Source organism: Rana temporaria, chromosome 1 (assembly GCF_905171775.1).
Source record: "Rana temporaria chromosome 1, aRanTem1.1, whole genome shotgun sequence".
Lineage (NCBI taxonomy): Eukaryota > Metazoa > Chordata > Amphibia > Anura > Ranidae > Rana > Rana temporaria.
In genome coordinates, this window is record NC_053489.1 from 75,799,466 (window position 1) to 75,826,063 (window position 26,598).

At 48.1% G+C, this 26,598-nt stretch overlaps 14 non-coding genes and 4 pseudogenes across 14 annotated transcripts; all 18 read left to right on the plus strand.

Moving 5' to 3' along the window:
• The first annotated feature begins 260 nt into the window (after nucleotides 1–260).
• LOC120925241 lies at nucleotides 261–364 on the plus strand (annotated as a pseudogene).
• Nucleotides 365–5,587: 5,223 nt separating this feature from the next.
• Nucleotides 5,588–5,728, plus strand: LOC120925617 (annotated as a pseudogene).
• Nucleotides 5,729–6,284: 556 nt separating this feature from the next.
• On the plus strand, nucleotides 6,285–6,440 carry LOC120925740. Its single transcript, XR_005746933.1, has one exon. It is a non-coding gene; the product is annotated as a U1 spliceosomal RNA (small nuclear RNA).
• A 5,618-nt stretch (nucleotides 6,441–12,058) lies between these two features.
• Nucleotides 12,059–12,235, plus strand: LOC120925625 (annotated as a pseudogene).
• Nucleotides 12,236–12,787: 552 nt separating this feature from the next.
• Nucleotides 12,788–12,947, plus strand: LOC120925685. The gene has a single exon (XR_005746899.1). It is a non-coding gene; the product is annotated as a U1 spliceosomal RNA (small nuclear RNA).
• Nucleotides 12,948–16,069: 3,122 nt separating this feature from the next.
• Nucleotides 16,070–16,210, plus strand: LOC120925616 (annotated as a pseudogene).
• Nucleotides 16,211–16,762: 552 nt separating this feature from the next.
• Nucleotides 16,763–16,921, plus strand: LOC120925666. The gene has a single exon (XR_005746881.1). It is a non-coding gene; the product is annotated as a U1 spliceosomal RNA (small nuclear RNA).
• Nucleotides 16,922–18,060: 1,139 nt separating this feature from the next.
• Nucleotides 18,061–18,217, plus strand: LOC120925619. Its single transcript, XR_005746855.1, has one exon. It is a non-coding gene; the product is annotated as a U1 spliceosomal RNA (small nuclear RNA).
• Nucleotides 18,218–18,769: 552 nt separating this feature from the next.
• Nucleotides 18,770–18,933, plus strand: LOC120925453. Its single transcript, XR_005746710.1, has one exon. It is a non-coding gene; the product is annotated as a U1 spliceosomal RNA (small nuclear RNA).
• Nucleotides 18,934–19,484: 551 nt separating this feature from the next.
• LOC120925454 lies at nucleotides 19,485–19,648 on the plus strand. Its single transcript, XR_005746711.1, has one exon. It is a non-coding gene; the product is annotated as a U1 spliceosomal RNA (small nuclear RNA).
• A 552-nt stretch (nucleotides 19,649–20,200) lies between these two features.
• Nucleotides 20,201–20,364, plus strand: LOC120925455. The gene has a single exon (XR_005746712.1). It is a non-coding gene; the product is annotated as a U1 spliceosomal RNA (small nuclear RNA).
• A 542-nt stretch (nucleotides 20,365–20,906) lies between these two features.
• Nucleotides 20,907–21,070, plus strand: LOC120925456. Its single transcript, XR_005746713.1, has one exon. It is a non-coding gene; the product is annotated as a U1 spliceosomal RNA (small nuclear RNA).
• A 552-nt stretch (nucleotides 21,071–21,622) lies between these two features.
• LOC120925667 lies at nucleotides 21,623–21,781 on the plus strand. The gene has a single exon (XR_005746882.1). It is a non-coding gene; the product is annotated as a U1 spliceosomal RNA (small nuclear RNA).
• A 1,139-nt stretch (nucleotides 21,782–22,920) lies between these two features.
• Nucleotides 22,921–23,077, plus strand: LOC120925609. Its single transcript, XR_005746852.1, has one exon. It is a non-coding gene; the product is annotated as a U1 spliceosomal RNA (small nuclear RNA).
• Nucleotides 23,078–23,629: 552 nt separating this feature from the next.
• On the plus strand, nucleotides 23,630–23,793 carry LOC120925458. Its single transcript, XR_005746714.1, has one exon. It is a non-coding gene; the product is annotated as a U1 spliceosomal RNA (small nuclear RNA).
• A 542-nt stretch (nucleotides 23,794–24,335) lies between these two features.
• Nucleotides 24,336–24,499, plus strand: LOC120925459. Its single transcript, XR_005746715.1, has one exon. It is a non-coding gene; the product is annotated as a U1 spliceosomal RNA (small nuclear RNA).
• Nucleotides 24,500–25,051: 552 nt separating this feature from the next.
• Nucleotides 25,052–25,210, plus strand: LOC120925668. The gene has a single exon (XR_005746883.1). It is a non-coding gene; the product is annotated as a U1 spliceosomal RNA (small nuclear RNA).
• A 1,139-nt stretch (nucleotides 25,211–26,349) lies between these two features.
• Nucleotides 26,350–26,506, plus strand: LOC120925611. The gene has a single exon (XR_005746853.1). It is a non-coding gene; the product is annotated as a U1 spliceosomal RNA (small nuclear RNA).
• Nucleotides 26,507–26,598: the final 92 nt, after the last annotated feature.

The following is a 26,598-nucleotide window of genomic DNA, read 5'->3' on the forward strand; positions in this document are numbered from 1 at the left end:
TTGTGGTGTCAGGAAAAATGGGTTACAATTTTTTTAAATGATTCCTGAAAATTTGAATTCTACTGCATGATGTGTACAGTCTGTTTCATTTACAAATGCATTGATGTTTTCTTGTTGAATGTTTCGAAAAGTTGAACAGTTGAACCTGTGTATATATATTTTTTTATTGAATCAATAAAGCTTTTAAAAAATGAAGGTGGTTCTCCCAGGGCGAGGCTCGGCCATTGCACTCTGGCTGTGCTGATCGTGATGTCTTCCCTGCAGCTTCTCTGCCTTTTGGCTAGAATCAAGTGTAGTATCTGTTCTTATCAGTTGTCAGAGGAGCGCTGAAGCACCTCCGTTGGGAGGGTGAATGCAATCCAATGACGTCATTGCACCTGGAAGGGTGGTTTCAGCAGGGACTACGCCGAACTGCCCGACAGATACTGGGGGCCGGCCAATGGTCGAATCTGAGCCATCTGGAAGGGTGCTCCTGGTGAGGATGGATGGCTGCACTTGGTCTTGGTTATTTTGCCGAGTTCTGGTCTGGCCTTCTGGCTGGTGTAAGTGCTATCTCTGTCAGCGATCCGGTTGGAGGAGCTGGTACTGCCCTGAGAGTTGACGGGGTAAGGCCATGCAAATCCGCTGGGTTGACAGAGGGTCTGGAGGGGCTAGTATTGGTGGAGGCTGCTAACTGGAGCGGCAGTTCTCCCTAAGAAAACCTTGAAGGGCTCTCTAGCTGGCAGAGATGGAGGGCTGCACTGGCCGGTCGAAAAGCCTATGGTGCATGTGCCCCTGGAGTGGCAGTCCAGGGGTTTTTAACATTTATGCTCCTGCCGATAATAAGGAGAGAGTGGAGTTCTTAGAGGAAATATCAATGCACCTACCTGGGAAAATGCACACAATTATTGCAGGGAACTTTAATACAATTAGAGATCTGCAGGACCGAATAGGGCAAAGTGAAAGTAAGTTGGGTAAGTCTTCCGCTCTACTTACACAGATAATTGAAGATCTGCACTACCATGATGCTTGGGAAGCAGAGAAAGATGGGGAAAAAAGGTTTACTTTTTATGCAGATAGCGGAAGGCGTAAATCTAGGATTGATTACGTTTTGTATAGTAAGAATTTGAAACTCGTTGATTTCTCTCTAGTTGAAAACATATTTTCTGATCATAACGCATTAAGGGCGGAATTTCAAATAGATCCAGATGCTGTCCACGGTAAAGGTTTGTGGAAACTTAATTGCAAAATGCTAGAGGACGCTAATGTAATAAGAAAATTGGAGTCTAGATTTTCTAAATGGGTGCTACGGAAAAGCGACTACTCTAATATTTTAAACTGGTGTAAAAAAACAAATTAAAAAATTCTTTCAGACTCAAAGTTTTATAATGGTGAGAGAAGGAGAAAAACATAAATCTGAGGCTTCAAACTTTACTTAGATTGAGGGGCATGGGCCATGATATGGAGGAAGAACTGAGTGAGGATAGAGAAATAACAATTAATTACAGAGAAAGGCAAAAGTATAATTTTCAAAGCAAAAATACAGAACTTGGAAGAAGGGGAAAAATGTACTAGATATTTTTTTTAGGAAAACTTTTAAAACAAAAGATTTACTCGCATCAGAACAAGGGGAATTCAAGGGAGAAGCCATGGTATCAACAGTTGTAAATTTTTATAAGGAACTTTTTTGTGGTCATAGGGGTGGAAGTACTGAAGAAATTACAGAGTACTGCTCTATTCTTGAGTCAAACGTATCACATGAAGGGATAGAACTTTTGTCTAGTCCAGTTACAGTAGAGGAAATCTTTGCAGTTGTGGGAAGTATGGCGGTGGGGAAAACTCCAGGGGGAGATGGTCTTCCTGTTGAATTTTATAAGATAGCCTGGAGTTTTATTGCAGAACACATCCTGGAAATAGTACGTTATATTTTTTTAACTGGGAATATCTCGGATACAATGAGGCAGCGTTTCATCACTCTAATATATAAAAAAGGTGACAAGAGATCTTAAAAACTGGTGACCAATAACACTGCTTAACATAGATTACAAGGTGATTGCTAAAATAATTGCAAATCGCATTAGAGGGGTAGTGAAAGACATGGTAGGGCCTGAACAGACTTGTGCTGTACCAGGCAGGAGGATCTCAGATAACCTTATTCTCTTACGTGACCTGATTTATTACGCCCAAATAAATAACCAGCCAATTGTAATTGAAAGTATAGATCTGATGAAGGCGTTTGATACAGTATCGCACACTTTTCTTTTTGAAGTTATGCATAAGATGGGTATCCCTGCAAACCTCCCGTCAGTGATGAAAGGTCTTTATAGTGGAATAACAAGTCAGATTCTCATTAATGGTAAAAAAAGTAAAAGCTTCATAATTAAATCGGGAGTAAGACAGGGCTGTGCTCTGTCCCCTTTGGTGTTTATAAGTGTTATTGAACCGCTATTGAAAAATGTTCAAAAAGACAAACTCTTTAGAGGAATGTTTATTCTAGGGGGTGGTGGACAAAGGAGTAAAGCCATGGCCTATATGGATGACCTTGTCTTCTTGGGACAGACACAACAAGAGCTGAATAGAGCCAATTTACATGTCAAAATCCTTTTTTCAACATCAGGAATGGCAGTTAATTGGAGTAAAAGCAGTCTATGTAGCCTGGGGAGGGAGGTTGAAGTCCAGACAGAAGGTATCCCTTTTTTGAAGGAAACAAAGGTTTTAGGCTTAACCTTTGACAGGGATTTGAAAGGTGAGACGAGTTTAACCACTTAAGCCCCGGACCAATATGCTGGCTAAAGACCCAAGGGGTTTTTACAGTTCGGGACTGCGTCGCTTTAACAGACAATTGCGCGGTCGTGCGACGTGGCTCCCAAACAAAAACGGCGTCCTTTTTCCCCCACAAATAGAGCTTTCTTTTGGTGGTATTTGATCACCTCTGCGGTTTTTATTTTTTGCGCTATAAACAAAAATAGAGCGACAATTTAAAAAAAATGCAATATTTTTTACTTTTTGCTGTAATAAATATCCCCCAAAAACATATATACATTTTTTTTTTCCCTCAGTTTAGGCCGATACGTATTCTTCTACCTATTTTTGGTAAAAAAATCGCAATAATCGTTTATCGGTTGGTTTGCGCAAAATTTATAGCGTTTACAAAATAGGGGATAGTTTTTTTGCATTTTTATTTTTTTTACTAGTAATGGCGGAGATCAGTGATTTTTTTCGTGACTGCGACATTATAGCGGACACTTCGGACATTTTTGACACATTTTTGGGACCATTGTCATTTTCACAGCAAAAAATGCATTTAAATTGCATTCTTTATTGTGAAAATGACAGTTGCAGTTTGGGAGTTAAACACAGGGGGCGCTGTAACATTTAGGGATCACTGTGTATGTGTTTACTAGTGTAGGGGGGTGTGGCTGTAGGACTGACACCATCGATCGAGTCTTCCCTATAAAAGGGATCACTCGATCGATGCGCCGCCACAGTGAAGCACGGGGAAGCCGTGTTTACATACGGCTCTCCCCGTTCTTCAGCTCCGGGGAGCGATCGCGACGGAGCGGCTATAAACAAATAGCCGCGCCGTCGTCCCGGATCGCTCCCCGAGCGGACCTGACCTCCGCATGTACCGGGGGGGGGGTCCCGATCGGACCCCCCACCCACGTCTAGGCAGGCACGTACAGGTACGTTGATGTGCCTGTCCGTGCCATTCTGCCGACGTAAATGTACATGAGGAGGTCGGGAAGTGGTTAAAGGACTTGTCTGCTAACATAAATAGGAAACTGAACCTATGGAAATTAAGAGAACTTACACTGTCTGGGAAAACCTTAGTTGTAAAAGCAATTATACTACCCCTGTTACTGTATACCTCACTAGTGTTTCCACCTTCAGATTTGTGGATACAAAGAATTACAAGACTAATTTTTTTGGGGCTCTAAAATGGAGCGCTTATCCCGATCTAAAATAATGCTGACACAATCTAATGGTGGGTTTGATTTCCCGAATATAAGGAATTTTATACATTTGCACTACTGGTGCCTTATTATCAGAATGTTGAAAGAGGGTGATCGGACAGCAATTATGATATTAAGATATTTAGCAGGTTGGTGGTTCATTAAATGGGGACTAGTTCAAAAAGATCTAACCAAACCATATGCACTAGTGGTCCCTCCATTTTACTCAATTCTCAAGAAATTTTAATTAGTAAATCAGTTAGATGAACTAGGAGAAAAGATGGGGAACAAAGAATTTATCAAGAACTGGCTAAGAAGGGATGATCTGGTGTCACCTATATCGGGATTAAACTCTAGTCAAAGCAGTTTAGTGTGGAAAAAGGCACAGGTAAAAGGGGTCACAAAAAGACAGTGGGACATTGTATAGATGGGCTTACATGAATGTTTGCCAACCAGAAATTTCTTGGAATCCAGACACCTTACTGCAACAGAGCAATGCCCTCGATCTGATTGTGGGGGGAGAGAAACGGTTAAACATTTGTTCTGGTATTGTGATTTTGCGTCCAAAGTCAGGGATAACTTTAAGCCATTTCTGGCAGAAATAGCTGGGGTGACATGTCTAGATTATTTTTTGTTTAACACGGCACTGAAAATTAAGAATAAGTACAAAGCAAGGATGGCATGGATTTTCTTTTGCATACTAAAAGAAGTTTTATGGGACGTCCGTAACCTTTTAGTTTTTAAAAAAGAAGTCATACCGGTTAGCAAGGCATGCACAATTGTAATTTCCAAATGTGAATTTGTTTTTTTTTTTGGATCAAAAACAAATGGGAGAAGAAAAGTCAGAGCTTAACTGGAAACATACAAAATGGAAATGTTGGTTTGCCAGTTTATAATTTGATTTGCAAAACGATATGGAAAAGTATGTAAAATGGCATTGTACAAATCTTTGTAAATAATTTTTTCTTGAAATGTGACTATGTATATATGTGAAGTTAAATAAAGCTTTTAAAAAAAAAAAAAGTCCAGGTGTTTCTGAGAATCACTGTGAGTGGGGGTCACTTTGATTTAAAGATACCACGGTCACCTGCCTCCTGGGCCAGGCCTTTTGGCTAGGACCGGAGGAATTTTTTATTCCTGGCCAGAGGGCCTGGTCATTGTATGCCACAATCTCCTCTCCTCTCCTCTCCTCTCTCCCTTTCCCCCACTTTATTTTATTTATTGCCTATGTTTGTCACTTTTTTGTATTTTTTTGTTTGTGCATGTTTTGTCTCACTGTGTGACAAGTAGGGTGTCGGTCCTCGGGCCAACCCTGAACGTCTTGGGAGTGGGTGGACATGGCCTTCTGGCTTAGTTCGCCTGCTCTCATGGTGTCTCCCTTCGGGGGAGCCCCACCTAGTACTGGGAGGGTTCTGTTTCGGCAGTCCCTCCGAGGAAGTTGGAAGTTGGGTCCGTGTCGGCTTCGGTTACTCGGACCTCAGTCCCTGTCTGGAGCCTAACGCTCCGGGGGATCAGGGTTTTGGGTCCCTTCTTCACAAGAGGACCACTTGACGTTGCACCCGTCTGCACGTTTTTGTGAACGCTCTTTATCTGTGTGCACATTTTTTTCTGCACCGGGTGGAGTTTTTTGTGTTCACACGCCATAGGCTTTTCAAAAAAAAAAATGAAGGTGGTTCTCCCAGGGCGAGGCTCGGCCATTGCACTCCGGCTGTGCTGACCCCTGCGATTTCCCCAAATGCGGGAAACTCGACTGCATAATTTGTGGTAGTGGGGGACTGCGTTCGCGCTTTCCCCTGATTATTCTTGGTTAAAAGATAGATTTGAAGAAAGAAGAAAAACAAGCAGCAACGAAAACATACTTTGCCGTGTTTCTTTATTTCCCTGCTGTTTCTTTTCTCAGGTGTTTCTGCGGCCTTCTACAATAATTCAGCACTGCTGTTCCCCACTTGTTGTCCTGGATCCATCCCATGTATCTCTTCGATGCTGCATGCTTCCATATCCCTTCGCAGCAGGCCTTGTTTCTCAGAAGGAAATCTGCATTGTGTGTGTGTGTGTGTGTGTGTGTGTGTCTGAACACTTCATTTCCGCCCCTCCTCTATGCAAATTTATGTGCTGCTGCTGCTGCAGTGTCGCCTGGGAAGACTGCCTGATAGCCCTGGCGTCCATGAAGACATTTCAGAGGCCTCCTCCCCAGGTACAGACAGTTTCCTGTTCAAAAGTGGCGGCGGCGACGAGCGTGGAAAAGCTCTGATTGAGGCTAGTTGACCAGCCAGCAAGCACCCAGAAAGCCCCTCCATAATCAGGAAGAGATGTTCCCCTGACCGGGGGCTGCTAGAGTGACGCTTCCAACTCATACTTACCTGGCAGGGGAGACACCATGTTCATGAAGGTGGTTCTCCCAGGCAGGGGAGACACCATGATCATGAAGGTGGTTCTCCCAGGGCCAGGACCAACATAAGGAACCCAAGATGGCTGCGAAAGGATTGGAGAGAACCCTTCGTTTCCATGTGGAACCAGCTCACATCAAGGATGTGGATGCGGATATACTGGTGGAAGAAGTCCTGATTAAAGCCTTGGAACTGGATGTACATCAAATCTACGCTGTGCAAGATTTTGCCAAGAATGGTACCTACGATGTTTCTTTCCAATGGGAATCTACCTGCTTGAACGTTTATGAGGAATGCAAGAAGAAGAAACACTTACCTGTACTCTGCTGGATCACGGTGGAGCCACTTTTCCAACTTCGAGAGATCCCACTGACAGTACATCTCTACAACCCTTTTATGGATACAAAAATGCTGAAGTTTTTCCTATCTCGGTACTGCTCCCACATCAACGGTGAGGAGCGGCTGACACATAGGAAATTTGGAGTTTGGAATAGTAAGATCCGTTACCGTGTTCGTCTGAAAGTAGATCCGGATGCTATTGGAGGCGTTCGTCACCCTCCACCTGTGTTTTCAATTGGAGGTGATAGAGGATACCTGTTCTACCCCACCCAACCAACGTACTGCCGTACCTGTCATACCTTTGGACATACCAAAGATGCTTGTGAAAAGGGAGCCTGTTGCCGCAACTGTGGGAATCCCGGACACACAGTTGCAAGCTGCCCAAAAAGTAAGGTGTGTGATCTTTGTGGATTGGCTGGTCATCTGGTCAGAAAATGTCCACAAAACCCCAGTGCTACCCGTTCGTACGCTGGGGTGTTGAGAGGACTGAATGTACGGTCAGATGAAGAGAAGATGGAAACCACTTTACCGGAAGCTGGGGTGGAGGAGATCCCGAAATCTGCAACTTCTGAAGATGTAAATGCAGACCAAGAGGAGGAATCCCCTGGGAGGAGTGCGGACACTATACAGAAGAAGCTTGTAACTGGAGGACCTGACCAGGAGATTTTGGCAAGAGAGTACACTGATCCAAAACCACAGAGACTCAATATGAGTGCCAGGAGGAAAAGCAGGGAGACTGAATCTGGTATTCTACAGAGCACAGACAATCAGTCTGGCACTGGTGAGGGGCAGCCAGGAAACCTCCCAGCCAGCCAGCAAGTGGACATACAACTAGAACATCCCAGTGCAGACTCAGCTTTAGAGGAAATGAACTCAGAGGTAATTTTTACAGTGGACACTGTCAATCATATGGAGATAGAGGGAGAGAACAATGGCCAGAGTTGGGAGGAAAGAGTGGAGGCAGAAGAGACTGAAACAAACACTTCCTTGCCTTGTGCACAGAACTCTTGTTCTAAGAACCAACTAGAAGACGATGAAGGTTCTGCATCCAAACGTCTTAGGACGGAACCTGAGTCTCCTTCTGGCCTGTCTGACATTGTGGGGGGTCTCTCTCCTATGTCAGCTTTCGGGGACCCTGATGCCACGGGGTCGCCTGTTAATGATTATGTAGCGTTTGATCAAGTAACTGCTTTTGAAAATGTTATACACATGAGGGGTAGTGAGGATGGAGGTGATATGTAATGATGGATGGTAGCATTAATCGATCATATCTTTTCTTTTTAATACTTGTAATGAGTTTAACGGTTACTTCTATTAATGTTAGGAGCATTGGCTCCTCTACTAGAAGAGCGGCAGTAATGCATGAGCTATAAAGTTTTAGAGTTGATATAATTTGTCTGCAAGAATGTACCATTAAGAGATATCCCAGTGAGCAGGAGTGGCCATGTGGGGAGGCGGTATGGTCACCTGCTTATGCTTCTAGGAATGAGGGAGTGGGGGTACTGATAAAAAATAGAGCTGTAAAAATGGTATCTTATGCAACTATTGTTCCTGGTAGATGTTTACAAGTTATGCTAGAGTTCTTGGGTACAAAAATACGCCTTTTTAACATTTATGCTCCTGCCGATAATAAGGAGAGAGTTGAGTTCTTAGAGGAAATATTGATGCACATACCTGGGAAAATGCACACAATTATTGCAGGGGACTTTAATACAATTAGAGATCTGCAGGACCGAATAGGGCAAAGTGAAAGTAGGTTGGATAAGTCTTCCGCTCTACTTACACAGATAATTGAAGATCTGCACTACCGTGATGCTTGGGAAGCAGAGAAAGATGGGGAAAATAGGTATACTTTTTATGCAGATAGCGGAAGGTGTAAATCTAGGATTGATTACGTTTTGTATAGTAAGAATTTGAAACTCGTTGATTTCTCTGTAGTTGAAAACATATTTTCTGATCATAACGCAGTAAGGGCGGAATTTCAAATAGATCCTGATGCTGTCCACGGTAAAGGGTTGTGGAAACTTAATTCTAAAATGCTAGAGGACGCTAATGTAATAAGAAAATTAGAGTTTAGATTTTCTAAATGGGTGCTACGGAAAAGCGACTTCTCTAATATTTTAAACTGGTGGGACTGGTGTAAAAAACAAATTAAAAATTTCTTTCAGACTCAAAGTTTTATAATGGCGAGAGAAAGACGAGAGAAGGAGAAAAACATTAATCTGAGGGTTCAAACTTTACTTAGATTGAGGGGCATGGGCCATGATATGGAGGAAGAACTGACACAAGTGAGGAAAGAGAAAAAACAATTGATTACAGAGAGAGGCAAAAGTATAATTTTCAAAGCAAAAATACAGAACTTGGAAGAAGGGGAAAAATGTACTAGATATTTTTTTAGGAAAAATTTTAAAACAAAAGATTTACTCACATCAGTAGCATCAGAACAAGGGGAAGTCAAGGGCGAAGCCATGGTATCAGCAGTTGTAAATTTTTATAAAGAACTTTTTTGTGGTCATAGGGGTGGAAGTACTGAAGAAATTACAGAGTACTGCTCTATTCTTGAGTCAAACGTATCACATGAAGGGATAGAACTTTTGTCTAGTCCAGTTACAGTAGAGGAAATCTTTGCAGTTGTGGGAAGTATGGCGGTGGGGAAAACCCCAGGGGGAGATGGTCTTCCTGTTGAATTTTATAAGATAGCCTGGAGTTTTATTGCAGATCACATCCTGGAGTTAGTACGTTATATTTTTTTAACTGGGAATATCTCGGATACAATGAGGCAGGGTTTCATCACTCTAATATATAAAAAAGGTGACAAGAGAGATCTTAAAAACTGGCGACCAATAACACTGCTTAACATAGATTACAAGGTGATTGCTAAAATAATTGCAAATCGCATTAGAGGGGTAGTGAAAGACATGGTAGGACCTGATCAGACATGTGCTGTACCAGGCAGGAGGATCTCAGATAACCTTATTCTCTTACGTGACCTGATTTATTACGCCCAAATAAATAACCAGCCAATTGTAATTGAAAGCATAGATCTGATGAAGGCGTTTGATACGGTATCGCACACTTTTCTTTTTGAAGTTATGCATAAGATGGGTATCCCTGAACACCTCCTGTCAGTCATGAAAGGTCTTTATAGGGGAATAACAAGTAAGATTCTCATTAATGGAAAAATAAGTGAAAGCTTTATAATTAAATCGGGAGTAAGACAGGGCTGTCCTCTGTCCCCTTTGGTGTTTATAAGTGTTATTGAACCGTTATTGAAAAATGTTCAGAAAGACAAACTCTTTAGAGGAATGTTTATTCCAGGGGGTGGTGGACAAAGGGTTAAAGCCATGGCCTATATGGATGACCTTGTCTTCTTGGGACAGACACAACAAGAGCTGAATAGAGCCAATTTACATGTAAAAATCTTTTGTTCAACATCAGGAATGGCAGTTAATTGGAGTAAAAGCAGTCTATGTAGCCTGGGGAGGGAGGTTGAAGTCCAGACGGAAGGTATCCCTTTTGTGAAGGAAACAAAGTGTAACGGACACATGCATGCTGCCGAGACAGTTATAATCTTCATGCAGGGAGGACTACAAGGAACTGCATGGCTTGTCACAAGTGGATGTACCACAGTGTATTCTGAGCTCAAAGGGTTAATTGGACAAGTTTCTTTTCATTGTTGAATGCTAATGTTCCCTTCGCATAGATAATGAACTCTTCTTTTGTGTGCAGGTAAACAGCCCCCTGTGAGGTGTATGCTGATGGGGAGTATGTGTGAGTGATAATTGTTTTAAAGGTTAATTGAATTCTATGTGCCTGGCCAGGAAATGTTAAGTGGGGTGAGGTGCCGAAGCGTCTAGAAACTGGCCAAGTGATTAATTCAAGGAGATGTCATTGTTTCAGGGGGTCTGTGTTGAAGCCCCCTACTGGGAAAAGGGGAGGGCGGAAACTGTCATTGTTCTTGTAACAGTTGTAACCAGATATAAGCAGGTGAAATATGCCAAATAAAGTCAGTCTGCTTGACCCTCCAAACGTAGCACGTCTCGTTTCTTGGAAGGGCGTTCGATGGGATATACCGGCGGTACCTGCATATCGCAGCTTGCCAGGGAAAAGGACGTCTCCAACGGCCGATACCCCTCACACCAGTGGGTAGCCGTTACACAAAGGTTTTAGGCTTAACCTTTGATAGGGATTTGAAAGGTGAGACGAGTTTAAAGGACTTGTCTGCAAATATAAATAGGAAACTGAACCTATGGAAATTAAGAGAACTTACACTGTCTGGGAAAACTTTAGTTGTGAAAGCAATTATACTACCCCTGTTACTGTATACCTCACTAGTGTTTCCACCTTCAGATTTGTGGATACAAAGGATTACAAGACAAATTTTCTTGTTTTTTTGGGGCTCTAACATGGAGCGATTATCCCGATCTAAAATAATGCTGACACAAGCTAATGGTGGGTTTGATTTCCCGAATATAAGGAAATTTATACACTTGCACTACTGGTGCCTTATTATCAGAATGTTGAAAGAGGGTGATCGGACAGCAATTATGATAAGGTATTTAGCAGGTTGGTGGTTCATTAAATGGGGACTAGTTCAAAAAGATCTAACAAAACCATATGCACTAGTGGTCCCTCCATTTTACTCAATTCTGAAGAAATTTAAAGAAGTGAATCATTTGGATGAACTAGGAGAGAAGATGGGGAACAAACAATTTATCAAGAACTGGCTAAAAAGGGATGAACTGGTGTCACCTATATCGGGATTAAACTCTAGCCAGAGCAGTTTAGTGTGTAAAAAGGCACAGGTAAAAGGGGTCACAAAAAGACAGTGGGACATTGTATGGATGGGCTTACACGAATGTTAGCCAACCAGAAATTTCTTGGAATCCAGACACCTTACTGCAACAGAGCAATGCCCTCGATCTGATTGTGGGGGGAGAGAAACGGTTAAACATTTGTTCTGGTATTGTGATTTTGCGTCCAAAGTCAGGGATAACTTTAAGCCTTTTCTGGCAGAAGTAGCGGGGGTGACATGTCTAGATTATTTTTTGTTTATCACGGCACTGAAAATTAAGAATAAATACAAAGCAAGGGTGGCATGGATTTTCTTTTGCATATTAAAAGAAGTTTTATGGGACGTCCGTAACCTTTTAGTTTTTAAAAAAGAAGTCATACCGGTTAGCAAGGCATGCACAATTGTAATTTCCAAATGTGAATTTTTTTTTTTTCTGGATCAAAAACAAATGGGAGAAGGAAAGGCAGAGTTTAACTGGAAACATACAAAATGGAAATGTTGGTTTGCCAGTTTATAATTGGATTTGCAAAACGATATGGAAAAGTATGTAAAATGGCATTGTACAAATCTTTGTAAAAAAAAAATTTCTTGAAATGTGACTATGTATATATGTGAAGTTTTAAATAAAGCTTTTAAAAAATAAAAATAAAAAAAAAAGGTTCTCCCAGGGCGAGGCTCGGCCATTGCACTCCGGCTGTGCTGACCCCTGCGATTTCCCCAAATGCGGGAAACTCGACTGCATAATTTGTGGTAGTGGGGGACTGCGTTCGCGCTTTCCCCTGATTATTCCTGGTTAAAAGATAGATTTGAAGAAAGAAGAAAAACAAGCAGCAACAAAAACATACGTTGCCATGTTTCTTTATTTCCCTGCTGTTTCTTTTCTCAGGTGTTTCTGCGGCCTTCTACAATAATTCAGCACTGCTGTTCCCCACTTGTTGTCCTGGATCCATCCCATGTATCTCTTCGATGCTGCATGCTTCCATATCCCTTCGCAGCAGGCCTCGTTTCTCAGAAGGAAATCTGCATTGTGTGTGTGTGTGTCTGAACACTTCATTTCCGCCCCTCCTCTATGCAAATTTAGGTGCTGCTGCTGCTGCAGTGTCGCCTGGGAAGACTGCCTGATAGCCCTGGCGTCCATGAAGACATTTCAGAGGCCTCCTCCCCAGGTACAGACAGTTTCCTGTTCAAAAGTGGCGGCGGCGGCGACCATGAATGAGCGTGGAAAAGCTCTGATTGAGGCTAGTTGACCAGCCAGCAAGCACCCAGAAAGCCCCTCCATAACCAGGAAGAGATGTTCCCCTGGCCGGGGGCTGCTAGAGTGACGCTTCCAACTCATACTTACCTGGCAGGGGAGACACCATGATCATGAAGGTGGTTCTCCCAGGGCGAGGCACGGCTATTGCACACTCTAGGCTGTGCTGATCGTGGTTGTCTTCCCTGCCGCTGTTGGCTAGGACCGGAGGAATTTTTTTATTCCTGGCCGGAGGGCCTGGTCATTGTTTCACCACAATGGCCACTTCTTTCACTCTCCTCTCCACTATCCCTTCCCCCACTTTATTTTATTTAAGCCTGTGTTTGTCACTTTTTTGTCTTTTTTTGTTGTGCACGTTTTGTCACTGTGTGATTAGTAGGGTGCGGGTCCTCGGGCCAGCCCTGAACGTCTTGGGAGTGGGTGGACATGGCCTTCTGGCTTAGTTCGCCTGCTCTCATGGGGTCTCCCTTCGGGGGAGCCCCACCTAGTACTGGGAGGGTTCTGTTTCGGCAGTCCCTCCGAGGAAGTTGGGTCCGTGTCGGCTTCGGTTGCTCGGACCACAGTACCTCAGTCCCCGTCTGGAGCCTAACGCCCCGGGGGATCAGGGTTATGGGTCCCTCTTCACAGGAGGACCACTTGACGTTGCACCCGTCTGCACGTTTTTGTGAACACTCTTTATGTGTGTGCACATTTTTTCTGCACCGGGTGGAGTTTTTTGGGTGTGTTCACACGCCATAGGCTTTTAAAAAAAAAAAAAAAAAAAAAAAAAAGGTGGTTCTCCCAGGGCGAGGCACAGCTATTGCACACTCTAGGCTGTGCTGATCGTGGTTGTCTTCCCTGCCGCTTCTCGGCCTTTTGGCTAGGACTGGGTGTGGTATCTGTCCTCATCAGTTGTCAGCGGAGCGCTGAAGCACCTCCTACATGGGGAGGGTGGATGCAATCCAATGACGTCATTGCACCTGGAAGGATGGTTTCAGCAGGGACTACGCTGTGCTGCCCGACAGAATACTGGGGGCCGGCCCATGGTTGAGTCTGAGCCATCTGGAAGGGTGCTCCTGGTGAGGATGGGTACTGCGCTTGGTCTTGGTCTTTTTGCCGAGTTCTAGTCTGGCCGTCTGGCTGGCTGGTGTAAGTGCTATCCCTGTCGGCGATCCGGTTGGAGGAGCTGGTAATGCCCTGTGGTAAGACGGGGTAGAACCATGCAAATCCGCTGGGTTGACGGAGGGTCTGGAGGGGCTAGTATTGGTGGAGGCTGCGAACTGGAGCGGCAGTTCTCCCCAAGAAAACCTTGAAGGGCTCTCTAGCTGACGGGGGTGGAGGGCTGCACTGGCCAGTCGGGGGGTCGGATATGGAACGAAAAGCCTATGGTGCATGTGCCCCTGGAGTGGCAGTCCAGGGGTATCTGAAGATCACTGTGTGTGAGGGACACATTGATTGAAGGATACCACGGTCACTGCACCAGATACACGCTTTTTTTAGCACCTGCCTCCTGGGCCGGGCCTTTTGGCTAGGACCGGAGGAATTTTTTATTCCTGGCCGGAGGGCCTGGTCATTGTTTCACCACAATGGCCACTTCTTTCACTCTCCTCTCCACTATCCCTTCCCCCACTTTATTTTATTTAAGCCTGTGTTTGTCACTTTTTTGTCTTTTTTTGTTGTGCACGTTTTGTCACTGTGTGATTAGTAGGGTGCGGGTCCTCGGGCCAGCCCTGAACGTCTTGGGAGTGGGTGGACATGGCCTTCTGGCTTAGTTCGCCTGCTCTCATGGGGTCTCCCTTCGGGGGAGCCCCACCTAGTACTGGGAGGGTTCTGTTTCGGCAGTCCCTCCGAGGAAGTTGGGTCCGTGTCGGCTTCGGTTGCTCGGACCACAGTACCTCAGTCCCCGTCTGGAGCCTAACGCCCCGGGGGATCAGGGTTATGGGTCCCTCTTCACAGGAGGACCACTTGACGTTGCACCCGTCTGCACGTTTTTGTGAACACTCTTTATGTGTGTGCACATTTTTTCTGCACCGGGTGGAGTTTTTTTGGGTGTGTTCACACGCCATAGGCTTTTCAAAAAAAAAAAAAAAAAAAAATGAAGGTGGTTCTCCCAGGGCGAGGCACGGCTATTGCACACTCTAGGCCGTGCTGATCGTGGTTGTCTTCCCTGCCGCTTCTCGGCCTTTTGGCTGGGACTGGGTGTGGTATCTGTCCTTATCAGTTGTCAGCGGAGCGCTGAAGCACCTCCTACATGGGGAGGGTGGATGCAATCCAATGATGTCATTGCACCTGGAAGGATGGTTTCAGCAGGGACTACGCTGTGCTGCCCGACAGAATACTGGGGGCCGGCCCATGGTTGAGTCTGAGCCATCTGGAAGGGTGCTCCTGGTGAGGATGGGTACTGCGCTTGGTCTTTTTGCCGAGTTCTAGTCTGGCCTTCTGGCTGGCTGGTGTAAGTGCTATCCCTGTCGGCGATCCGGTTGGAGGAGCTGGTAATGCCCTGTGGTAAGACGGGGTAGAACCATGCAAATCCGCTGGGTTGACGGAGGGTCTGGAGGGGCTAGTATTGGTGGAGGCTGCTAACTGGAGCGGCAGTTCTCCCCAAGAAAACCTTGAAGGGCTCTCTAGCTGACGGGGGTGGAGGGCTGCACTGGCCAGTCGGGGGGTCGGATATGGAACGAAAAGCCTATGGTGCATGTGCCCCTGGAGTGGCAGTCCAGGGGTATCTGAAGATCACTGTGTGTGAGGGACACATTGATTGAAGGATACCACGGTCACTGCACCAGATACACGCTTTTTTTTAGCACCTGCCTCCTGGGCCGGGCCTTTTGGCTAGGACCGGAGGAATTTTTTATTCCTGGCCGGAGGGCCTGGTCATTGTTTCACCACAATGGCCACTTCTTTCACTCTCCTCTCCACTATCCCTTCCCCCACTTTATTTTTTATTTAAGCCTGTGTTTGTCACTTTTTTGTCTTTTTTTGTTGTGCACGTTTTGTCACTGTGTGATTAGTAGGGTGCGGGTCCTCGGGCCAGCCCTGAACGTCTTGGGAGTGGGTGGACATGGCCTTCTGGCTTAGTTCGCCTGCTCTCATGGGGTCTCCCTTCGGGGGAGCCCCACCTAGTACTGGGAGGGTTCTGTTTCGGCAGTCCCTCCGAGGAAGTTGGGTCCGTGTCGGCTTCGGTTGCTCGGACCACAGTACCTCAGTCCCCGTCTGGAGCCTAACGCCCCGGGGGATCAGGGTTATGGGTCCCTCTTCACAGGAGGACCACTTGACGTTGCACCCGTCTGCACGTTTTTGTGAACACTCTTTATGTGTGTGCACATTTTTTCTGCACCGGGTGGAGTTTTTTGGGTGTGTTCACACGCCATAGGCTTTTCAAAAAAAAAAAAAATGAAGGTGGTTCTCCCAGGGCGAGGCTCGGCCATTGCACTCCGGCTGTGCTGACCCCTGCGATTTCCCCAAATGCGGGAAACTCGACTGCATAATTTGTGGTAGTGGGGGACTGCGTTCGCGCTTTCCCCTGATTATTCCTGGTTAAAAGATAGATTTGAAGAAAGAAGAAAAACAAGCAGCAACAAAAACATACGTTGCCATGTTTCTTTATTTCCCTGCTGTTTCTTTTCTCAGGTGTTTCTGCGGCCTTCTACAATAATTCAGCACTGCTGTTCCCCACTTGTTGTCCTGGATCCATCCCATGTATCTCTTCGATGCTGCATGCTTCCATATCCCTTCGCAGCAGGCCTCGTTTCTCAGAAGGAAATCTGCATTGTGTGTGTGTGTGTCTGAACACTTCATTTCCGCCCCTCCTCTATGCAAATTTAGGTGCTGCTGCTGCTGCAGTGTCGCCTGGGAAGACTGCCTGATAGCCCTGGCGTCCATGAAGACATTTCAGAGGCCTCCTCCCCAGGTACAGACAGTTTCCTGTTCAAAAGTGGCGGCGGCGGCGACCATGAATGAGCGTGGAAAAGCTCTGATTGAGGCTAGTTGACCAGCCAGCAAGCACCCAGAAAGCCCCTCCATAATCAGGAAGAGATGTTCCCCTGGCCGGGGGCTGCTAGAGTGACGCTTCCAACTCATACTTACCTGGCAGGGGAGACACCATGATCATGAAGGTGGTTCTCCCAGGGCGAGGCACGGCTATTGCACACTCTAGGCCGTGCTGATCGTGGTTGTCTTCCCTGCCGCTTCTCGGCCTTTTGGCTGGGACTGGGTGTGGTATCTGTCCTTATCAGTTGTCAGCGGAGCGCTGAAGCACCTCCTACATGGGGAGGGTGGATGCAATCCAATGATGTCATTGCACCTGGAAGGATGGTTTCAGCAGGGACTACGCCGTGCTGCCCGACAGAATACTGGGGGCCGGCCCATGGTTGAGTCTGAGCCATCTGGAAGGGTGCTCCTGGTGAGGATGGGTGCTGTGCTTGGTCTTGGTCTTTTTGCCGAGTTCTAGTCTGGCCTTCTGGCTGGCTGGTGTAAGTGCTATCTCTGTCGGCGATCCGGTTGGAGGAGCTGGTAATGCCCTGTGGTAGGACAGGGCAGAGCCATGCAAATCTGCTGGGTTGACGGAGGGTCTGGAGGGGCTAGTATTGGTGGAGGCTGCTAACTGGAGCGGCAGTTCTCCCCAAGAAAACCTTGAAGGGCTCTCTAGCTGACGGGGGTGGAGGGCTGCACTGGCCAGTCGGGGGGTCGGATATGGAACGAAAAGCCTATGGTGCATGTGCCCCTGGAGTGGCAGTCCAGGGGTATCTGAAGATCACTGTGTGTGAGGGACACATTGATTGAAGGATACCACGGTCACTGCACCAGATACACGCTTTTTTTTAGCACCTGCCTCCTGGGCTGGGCCTTTTGGCTAGGACCGGAGGAATTTTTTATTCCTGGCCGGAGGGCCTGGTCATTGTTTCACCACAATGGCCACTTCTTTCACTCTCCTCTCCACTATCCCTTCCCCCACTTTATTTTATTTAAGCCTGTGTTTGTCACTTTTTTGTCTTTTTTTGTTGTGCACGTTTTGTCTCACTGTGTGATTAGTAGGGTGCGGGTCCTCGGGCCAGCCCTGAACGTCTTGGGAGTGGGTGGACATGGCCTTCTGGCTTAGTTCGCCTGCTCTCATGGGGTCTCCCTTCGGGGGAGCCCCACCTAGTACTGGGAGGGTTCTGTTTCGGCAGTCCCTCCGAGGAAGTTGGGTCCGTGTCGGCTTCGGTTGCTCGGACCACAGTACCTCAGTCCCCGTCTGGAGCCTAACGCCCCGGGGGATCAGGGTTATGGGTCCCTCTTCACAGGAGGACCACTTGACGTTGCACCCGTCTGCACGTTTTTGTGAACACTCTTTATGTGTGTGCACATTTTTTCTGCACCGGGTGGAGTTTTTTGGGTGTGTTCACACGCCATAGGCTTTTCAAAAAAGTGGTTCTCCCAGGGCGAGGCTCGGCCATTGCACTCCGGCTGTGCTGACCCCTGCGATTTCCCCAAATGCGGGAAACTCGACTGCATAATTTGTGGTAGTGGGGGACTGCGTTTGCGCTTTCCCCTGATTATTCCTGGTTAAAAGATAGATTTGAAGAAAGAAGAAAAACAAGCAGCAACAAAAACATACGTTGCCATGTTTCTTTATTTCCCTGCTGTTTCTTTTCTCAGGTGTTTCTGCGGCCTTCTACAATAATTCAGCACTGCTGTTCCCCACTTGTTGTCCTGGATCCATCCCATGTATCTCTTCGATGCTGCATGCTTCCATATCCCTTCGCAGCAGGCCTCGTTTCTCAGAAGGAAATCTGCATTGTGTGTGTGTGTGTCTGAACACTTCATTTCCGCCCCTCCTCTATGCAAATTTAGGTGCTGCTGCTGCTGCAGTGTCGCCTGGGAAGACTGCCTGATAGCCCTGGCGTCCATGAAGACATTTCAGAGGCCTCCTCCCCAGGTACAGACAGTTTCCTGTTCAAAAGTGGCGGCGGCGGCGACCATGAATGAGCGTGGAAAAGCTCTGATTGAGGCTAGTTGACCAGCCAGCAAGCACCCAGAAAGCCCCTCCATAACCAGGAAGAGATGTTCCCCTGGCCGGGGGCTGCTAGAGTGACGCTTCCAACTCATACTTACCTGGCAGGGGAGACACCATGATCATGAAGGTGGTTCTCCCAGGGCGAGGCTCGGCCATTGCACTCCGGCTGTGCTGACCCCTGCGATTTCCCCAAATGCGGGAAACTCGACTGCATAATTTGTGGTAGTGGGGGACTGCGTTCGCGCTTTCCCCTGATTATTCCTGGTTAAAAGATAGATTTGAAGAAAGAAGAAAAACAAGCAGCAACAAAAACATACGTTGCCATGTTTCTTTATTTCCCTGCTGTTTCTTTTCTCAGGTGTTTCTGCGGCCTTCTACAATAATTCAGCACTGCTGTTCCCCACTTGTTGTCCTGGATCCATCCCATGTATCTCTTCGATGCTGCATGCTTCCATATCCCTTCGCAGCAGGCCTCGTTTCTCAGAAGGAAATCTGCATTGTGTGTGTGTCTGAACACTTCATTTCCGCCCCTCCTCTATGCAAATTTAGGTGCTGCTGCTGCTGCTGCAGTGTCGCCTGGGAAGACTGCCTGATAGCCCTGGCGTCCATGAAGACATTTCAGAGGCCTCCTCCCCAGGTACAGACAGTTTCCTGTTCAAAAGTGGCGGCGGCGGCGACCATGAATGAGCGTGGAAAAGCTCTGATTGAGGCTAGTTGACCAGCCAGCAAGCACCCAGAAAGCCCCTCCATAATCAGGAAGAGATGTTCCCCTGGCCGGGGGCTGCTAGAGTGACGCTTCCAACTCATACTTACCTGGCAGGGGAGACACCATGATCATGAAGGTGGTTCTCCCAGGGCGAGGCTCGGCCATTGCACTCCGGCTGTGCTGACCCCTGCGATTTCCCCAAATGCGGGAAACTCGACTGCATAATTTGTGGTAGTGGGGGACTGCGTTCGCGCTTTCCCCTGATTATTCCTGGTTAAAAGATAGATTTGAAGAAAGAAGAAAAACAAGCAGCAACAAAAACATACGTTGCCATGTTTCTTTATTTCCCTGCTGTTTCTTTTCTCAGGTGTTTCTGCGGCCTTCTACAATAATTCAGCACTGCTGTTCCCCACTTGTTGTCCTGGATCCATCCCATGTATCTCTTCGATGCTGCATGCTTCCATATCCCTTCGCAGCAGGCCTCGTTTCTCAGAAGGAAATCTGCATTGTGTGTGTGTGTGTCTGAACACTTCATTTCCGCCCCTCCTCTATGCAAATTTAGGTGCTGCTGCTGCTGCAGTGTCGCCTGGGAAGACTGCCTGATAGCCCTGGCGTCCATGAAGACATTTCAGAGGCCTCCTCCCCAGGTACAGACAGTTTCCTGTTCAAAAGTGGCGGCGGCGGCGACCATGAATGAGCGTGGAAAAGCTCTGATTGAGGCTAGTTGACCAGCCAGCAAGCACCCAGAAAGCCCCTCCATAATCAGGAAGAGATGTTCCCCTGGCCGGGGGCTGCTAGAGTGACGCTTCCAACTCATACTTACCTGGCAGGGGAGACACCATGATCATGAAGGTGGTTCTCCCAGGGCGAGGCTCGGCCATTGCACTCCGGCTGTGCTGACCCCTGCGATTTCCCCAAATGCGGGAAACTCGACTGCATAATTTGTGGTAGTGGGGGACTGCGTTCGCGCTTTCCCCTGATTATTCCTGGTTAAAAGATAGATTTGAAGAAAGAAGAAAAACAAGCAGCAACAAAAACATACGTTGCCATGTTTCTTTATTTCCCTGCTGTTTCTTTTCTCAGGTGTTTCTGCGGCCTTCTACAATAATTCAGCACTGCTGTTCCCCACTTGTTGTCCTGGATCCATCCCATGTATCTCTTCGATGCTGCATGCTTCCATATCCCTTCGCAGCAGGCCTCGTTTCTCAGAAGGAAATCTGCATTGTGTCTGAACACTTCATTTCCGCCCCTCCTCTATGCAAATTTAGGTGCTGCTGCTGCTGCAGTGTCGCCTGGGAAGACTGCCTGATAGCCCTGGCGTCCATGAAGACATTTCAGAGGCCTCCTCCCCAGGTACAGACAGTTTCCTGTTCAAAAGTGGCGGCGGCGGCGACCATGAATGAGCGTGGAAAAGCTCTGATTGAGGCTAGTTGACCAGCCAGCAAGCACCCAGAAAGCCCCTCCATAATCAGGAAGAGATGTTCCCCTGGCCGGGGGCTGCTAGAGTGACGCTTCCAACTCATACTTACCTGGCAGGGGAGACACCATGATCATGAAGGTGGTTCTCCCAGGGCGAGGCTCGGCCATTGCACTCCGGCTGTGCTGACCCCTGCGATTTCCCCAAATGCGGGAAACTCGACTGCATAATTTGTGGTAGTGGGGGACTGCGTTCGCGCTTTCCCCTGATTATTCCTGGTTAAAAGATAGATTTGAAGAAAGAAAAAAAACAAGCAGCAACAAAAACATACGTTGCCATGTTTCTTTATTTCCCTGCTGTTTCTTTTCTCAGGTGTTTCTGCGGCCTTCTACAATAATTCAGCACTGCTGTTCCCCACTTGTTGTCCTGGATCCATCCCATGTATCTCTTCGATGCTGCATGCTTCCATATCCCTTCGCAGCAGGCCTCGTTTCTCAGAAGGAAATCTGCATTGTGTGTGTGTGTGTCTGAACACTTCATTTCCGCCCCTCCTCTATGCAAATTTAGGTGCTGCTGCTGCTGCAGTGTCGCCTGGGAAGACTGCCTGATAGCCCTGGCGTCCATGAAGACATTTCAGAGGCCTCCTCCCCAGGTACAGACAGTTTCCTGTTCAAAAGTGGCGGCGGCGGCGACCATGAATGAGCGTGGAAAAGCTCTGATTGAGGCTAGTTGACCAGCCAGCAAGCACCCAGAAAGCCCCTCCATAATCAGGAAGAGATGTTCCCCTGGCCGGGGGCTGCTAGAGTGACGCTTCCAACTCATACTTACCTGGCAGGGGAGACACCATGATCATGAAGGTGGTTCTCCCAGGGCGAGGCACGGCTATTGCACACTCTAGGCCGTGCTGATCGTGGTTGTCTTCCCTGCCGCTTCTCGGCCTTTTGGCTGGGACTGGGTGTGGTATCTGTCCTTATCAGTTGTCAGCGGAGCGCTGAAGCACCTCCTACATGGGGAGGGTGGATGCAATCCAATGATGTCATTGCACCTGGAAGGATGGTTTCAGCAGGGACTACGCCGTGCTGCCCGACAGAATACTGGGGGCCGGCCCATGGTTGAGTCTGAGCCATCTGGAAGGGTGCTCCTGGTGAGGATGGGTGCTGTGCTTGGTCTTGGTCTTTTTGCCGAGTTCTAGTCTGGCCTTCTGGCTGGCTGGTGTAAGTGCTATCTCTGTCGGCGATCCGGTTGGAGGAGCTGGTAATGCCCTGTGGTAGGACAGGGCAGAGCCATGCAAATCTGCTGGGTTGACGGAGGGTCTGGAGGGGCTAGTATTGGTGGAGGCTGCTAACTGGAGCGGCAGTTCTCCCCAAGAAAACCTTGAAGGGCTCTCTAGCTGACGGGGGTGGAGGGCTGCACTGGCCAGTCGGGGGGTCGGATATGGAACGAAAAGCCTATGGTGCATGTGCCCCTGGAGTGGCAGTCCAGGGGTATCTGAAGATCACTGTGTGTGAGGGACACATTGATTGAAGGATACCACGGTCACTGCACCAGATACACGCTTTTTTTTAGCACCTGCCTCCTGGGCTGGGCCTTTTGGCTAGGACCGGAGGAATTTTTTATTCCTGGCCGGAGGGCCTGGTCATTGTTTCACCACAATGGCCACTTCTTTCACTCTCCTCTCCACTATCCCTTCCCCCACTTTATTTTATTTAAGCCTGTGTTTGTCACTTTTTTGTCTTTTTTTGTTGTGCACGTTTTGTCTCACTGTGTGATTAGTAGGGTGCGGGTCCTCGGGCCAGCCCTGAACGTCTTGGGAGTGGGTGGACATGGCCTTCTGGCTTAGTTCGCCTGCTCTCATGGGGTCTCCCTTCGGGGGAGCCCCACCTAGTACTGGGAGGGTTCTGTTTCGGCAGTCCCTCCGAGGAAGTTGGGTCCGTGTCGGCTTCGGTTGCTCGGACCACAGTACCTCAGTCCCCGTCTGGAGCCTAACGCCCCGGGGGATCAGGGTTATGGGTCCCTCTTCACAGGAGGACCACTTGACGTTGCACCCGTCTGCACGTTTTTGTGAACACTCTTTATGTGTGTGCACATTTTTTCTGCACCGGGTGGAGTTTTTTGGGTGTGTTCACACGCCATAGGCTTTTCAAAAAAGTGGTTCTCCCAGGGCGAGGCTCGGCCATTGCACTCCGGCTGTGCTGACCCCTGCGATTTCCCCAAATGCGGGAAACTCGACTGCATAATTTGTGGTAGTGGGGGACTGCGTTCGCGCTTTCCCCTGATTATTCCTGGTTAAAAGATAGATTTGAAGAAAGAAGAAAAACAAGCAGCAACAAAAACATACGTTGCCATGTTTCTTTATTTCCCTGCTGTTTCTTTTCTCAGGTGTTTCTGCGGCCTTCTACAATAATTCAGCACTGCTGTTCCCCACTTGTTGTCCTGGATCCATCCCATGTATCTCTTCGATGCTGCATGCTTCCATATCCCTTCGCAGCAGGCCTCGTTTCTCAGAAGGAAATCTGCATTGTGTGTGTGTGTGTCTGAACACTTCATTTCCGCCCCTCCTCTATGCAAATTTAGGTGCTGCTGCTGCTGCAGTGTCGCCTGGGAAGACTGCCTGATAGCCCTGGCGTCCATGAAGACATTTCAGAGGCCTCCTCCCCAGGTACAGACAGTTTCCTGTTCAAAAGTGGCGGCGGCGGCGACCATGAATGAGCGTGGAAAAGCTCTGATTGAGGCTAGTTGACCAGCCAGCAAGCACCCAGAAAGCCCCTCCATAATCAGGAAGAGATGTTCCCCTGGCCGGGGGCTGCTAGAGTGACGCTTCCAACTCATACTTACCTGGCAGGGGAGACACCATGATCATGAAGGTGGTTCTCCCAGGGCGAGGCTCGGCCATTGCACTCCGGCTGTGCTGACCCCTGCGATTTCCCCAAATGCGGGAAACTCGACTGCATAATTTGTGGTAGTGGGGGACTGCGTTCGCGCTTTCCCCTGATTATTCCTGGTTAAAAGATAGATTTGAAGAAAGAAGAAAAACAAGCAGCAACAAAAACATACGTTGCCATGTTTCTTTATTTCCCTGCTGTTTCTTTTCTCAGGTGTTTCTGCGGCCTTCTACAATAATTCAGCACTGCTGTTCCCCACTTGTTGTCCTGGATCCATCCCATGTATCTCTTCGATGCTGCATGCTTCCATATCCCTTCGCAGCAGGCCTCGTTTCTCAGAAGGAAATCTGCATTGTGTCTGAACACTTCATTTCCGCCCCTCCTCTATGCAAATTTAGGTGCTGCTGCTGCTGCAGTGTCGCCTGGGAAGACTGCCTGATAGCCCTGGCGTCCATGAAGACATTTCAGAGGCCTCCTCCCCAGGTACAGACAGTTTCCTGTTCAAAAGTGGCGGCGGCGGCGACCATGAATGAGCGTGGAAAAGCTCTGATTGAGGCTAGTTGACCAGCCAGCAAGCACCCAGAAAGCCCCTCCATAATCAGGAAGAGATGTTCCCCTGGCCGGGGGCTGCTAGAGTGACGCTTCCAACTCATACTTACCTGGCAGGGGAGACACCATGATCATGAAGGTGGTTCTCCCAGGGCGAGGCTCGGCCATTGCACTCCGGCTGTGCTGACCCCTGCGATTTCCCCAAATGCGGGAAACTCGACTGCATAATTTGTGGTAGTGGGGGACTGCGTTCGCGCTTTCCCCTGATTATTCCTGGTTAAAAGATAGATTTGAAGAAAGAAAAAAAACAAGCAGCAACAAAAACATACGTTGCCATGTTTCTTTATTTCCCTGCTGTTTCTTTTCTCAGGTGTTTCTGCGGCCTTCTACAATAATTCAGCACTGCTGTTCCCCACTTGTTGTCCTGGATCCATCCCATGTATCTCTTCGATGCTGCATGCTTCCATATCCCTTCGCAGCAGGCCTCGTTTCTCAGAAGGAAATCTGCATTGTGTGTGTGTGTGTCTGAACACTTCATTTCCGCCCCTCCTCTATGCAAATTTAGGTGCTGCTGCTGCTGCAGTGTCGCCTGGGAAGACTGCCTGATAGCCCTGGCGTCCATGAAGACATTTCAGAGGCCTCCTCCCCAGGTACAGACAGTTTCCTGTTCAAAAGTGGCGGCGGCGGCGACCATGAATGAGCGTGGAAAAGCTCTGATTGAGGCTAGTTGACCAGCCAGCAAGCACCCAGAAAGCCCCTCCATAATCAGGAAGAGATGTTCCCCTGGCCGGGGGCTGCTAGAGTGACGCTTCCAACTCATACTTACCTGGCAGGGGAGACACCATGATCATGAAGGTGGTTCTCCCAGGGCGAGGCACGGCTATTGCACACTCTAGGCCGTGCTGATCGTGGTTGTCTTCCCTGCCGCTTCTCGGCCTTTTGGCTGGGACTGGGTGTGGTATCTGTCCTTATCAGTTGTCAGCGGAGCGCTGAAGCACCTCCTACATGGGGAGGGTGGATGCAATCCAATGACGTCATTGCACCTGGAAGGATGGTTTCAGCAGGGACTACGCCGTGCTGCCCGACAGAATACTGGGGGCCGGCCCATGGTTGAGTCTGAGCCATCTGGAAGGGTGCTCCTGGTGAGGATGGGTGCTGTGCTTGGTCTTGGTCTTTTTGCCGAGTTCTAGTCTGGCCTTCTGGCTGGCTGGTGTAAGTGCTATCTCTGTCGGCGATCCGGTTGGAGGAGCTGGTAATGCCCTGTGGTAGGACAGGGCAGAGCCATGCAAATCTGCTGGGTTGACGGAGGGTCTGGAGGGGCTAGTATTGGTGGAGGCTGCTAACTGGAGCGGCAGTTCTCCCCAAGAAAACCTTGAAGGGCTCTCTAGCTGACGGGGGTGGAGGGCTGCACTGGCCAGTCGGGGGGTCGGATATGGAACGAAAAGCCTATGGTGCATGTGCCCCTGGAGTGGCAGTCCAGGGGTATCTGAAGATCACTGTGTGTGAGGGACACATTGATTGAAGGATACCACGGTCACTGCACCAGATACACGCTTTTTTTTAGCACCTGCCTCCTGGGCTGGGCCTTTTGGCTAGGACCGGAGGAATTTTTTATTCCTGGCCGGAGGGCCTGGTCATTGTTTCACCACAATGGCCACTTCTTTCACTCTCCTCTCCACTATCCCTTCCCCCACTTTATTTTATTTAAGCCTGTGTTTGTCACTTTTTTGTCTTTTTTTGTTGTGCACGTTTTGTCTCACTGTGTGATTAGTAGGGTGCGGGTCCTCGGGCCAGCCCTGAACGTCTTGGGAGTGGGTGGACATGGCCTTCTGGCTTAGTTCGCCTGCTCTCATGGGGTCTCCCTTCGGGGGAGCCCCACCTAGTACTGGGAGGGTTCTGTTTCGGCAGTCCCTCCGAGGAAGTTGGGTCCGTGTCGGCTTCGGTTGCTCGGACCACAGTACCTCAGTCCCCGTCTGGAGCCTAACGCCCCGGGGGATCAGGGTTATGGGTCCCTCTTCACAGGAGGACCACTTGACGTTGCACCCGTCTGCACGTTTTTGTGAACACTCTTTATGTGTGTGCACATTTTTTCTGCACCGGGTGGAGTTTTTTGGGTGTGTTCACACGCCATAGGCTTTTCAAAAAAGTGGTTCTCCCAGGGCGAGGCTCGGCCATTGCACTCCGGCTGTGCTGACCCCTGCGATTTCCCCAAATGCGGGAAACTCGACTGCATAATTTGTGGTAGTGGGGGACTGCGTTCGCGCTTTCCCCTGATTATTCCTGGTTAAAAGATAGATTTGAAGAAAGAAGAAAAACAAGCAGCAACAAAAACATACGTTGCCATGTTTCTTTATTTCCCTGCTGT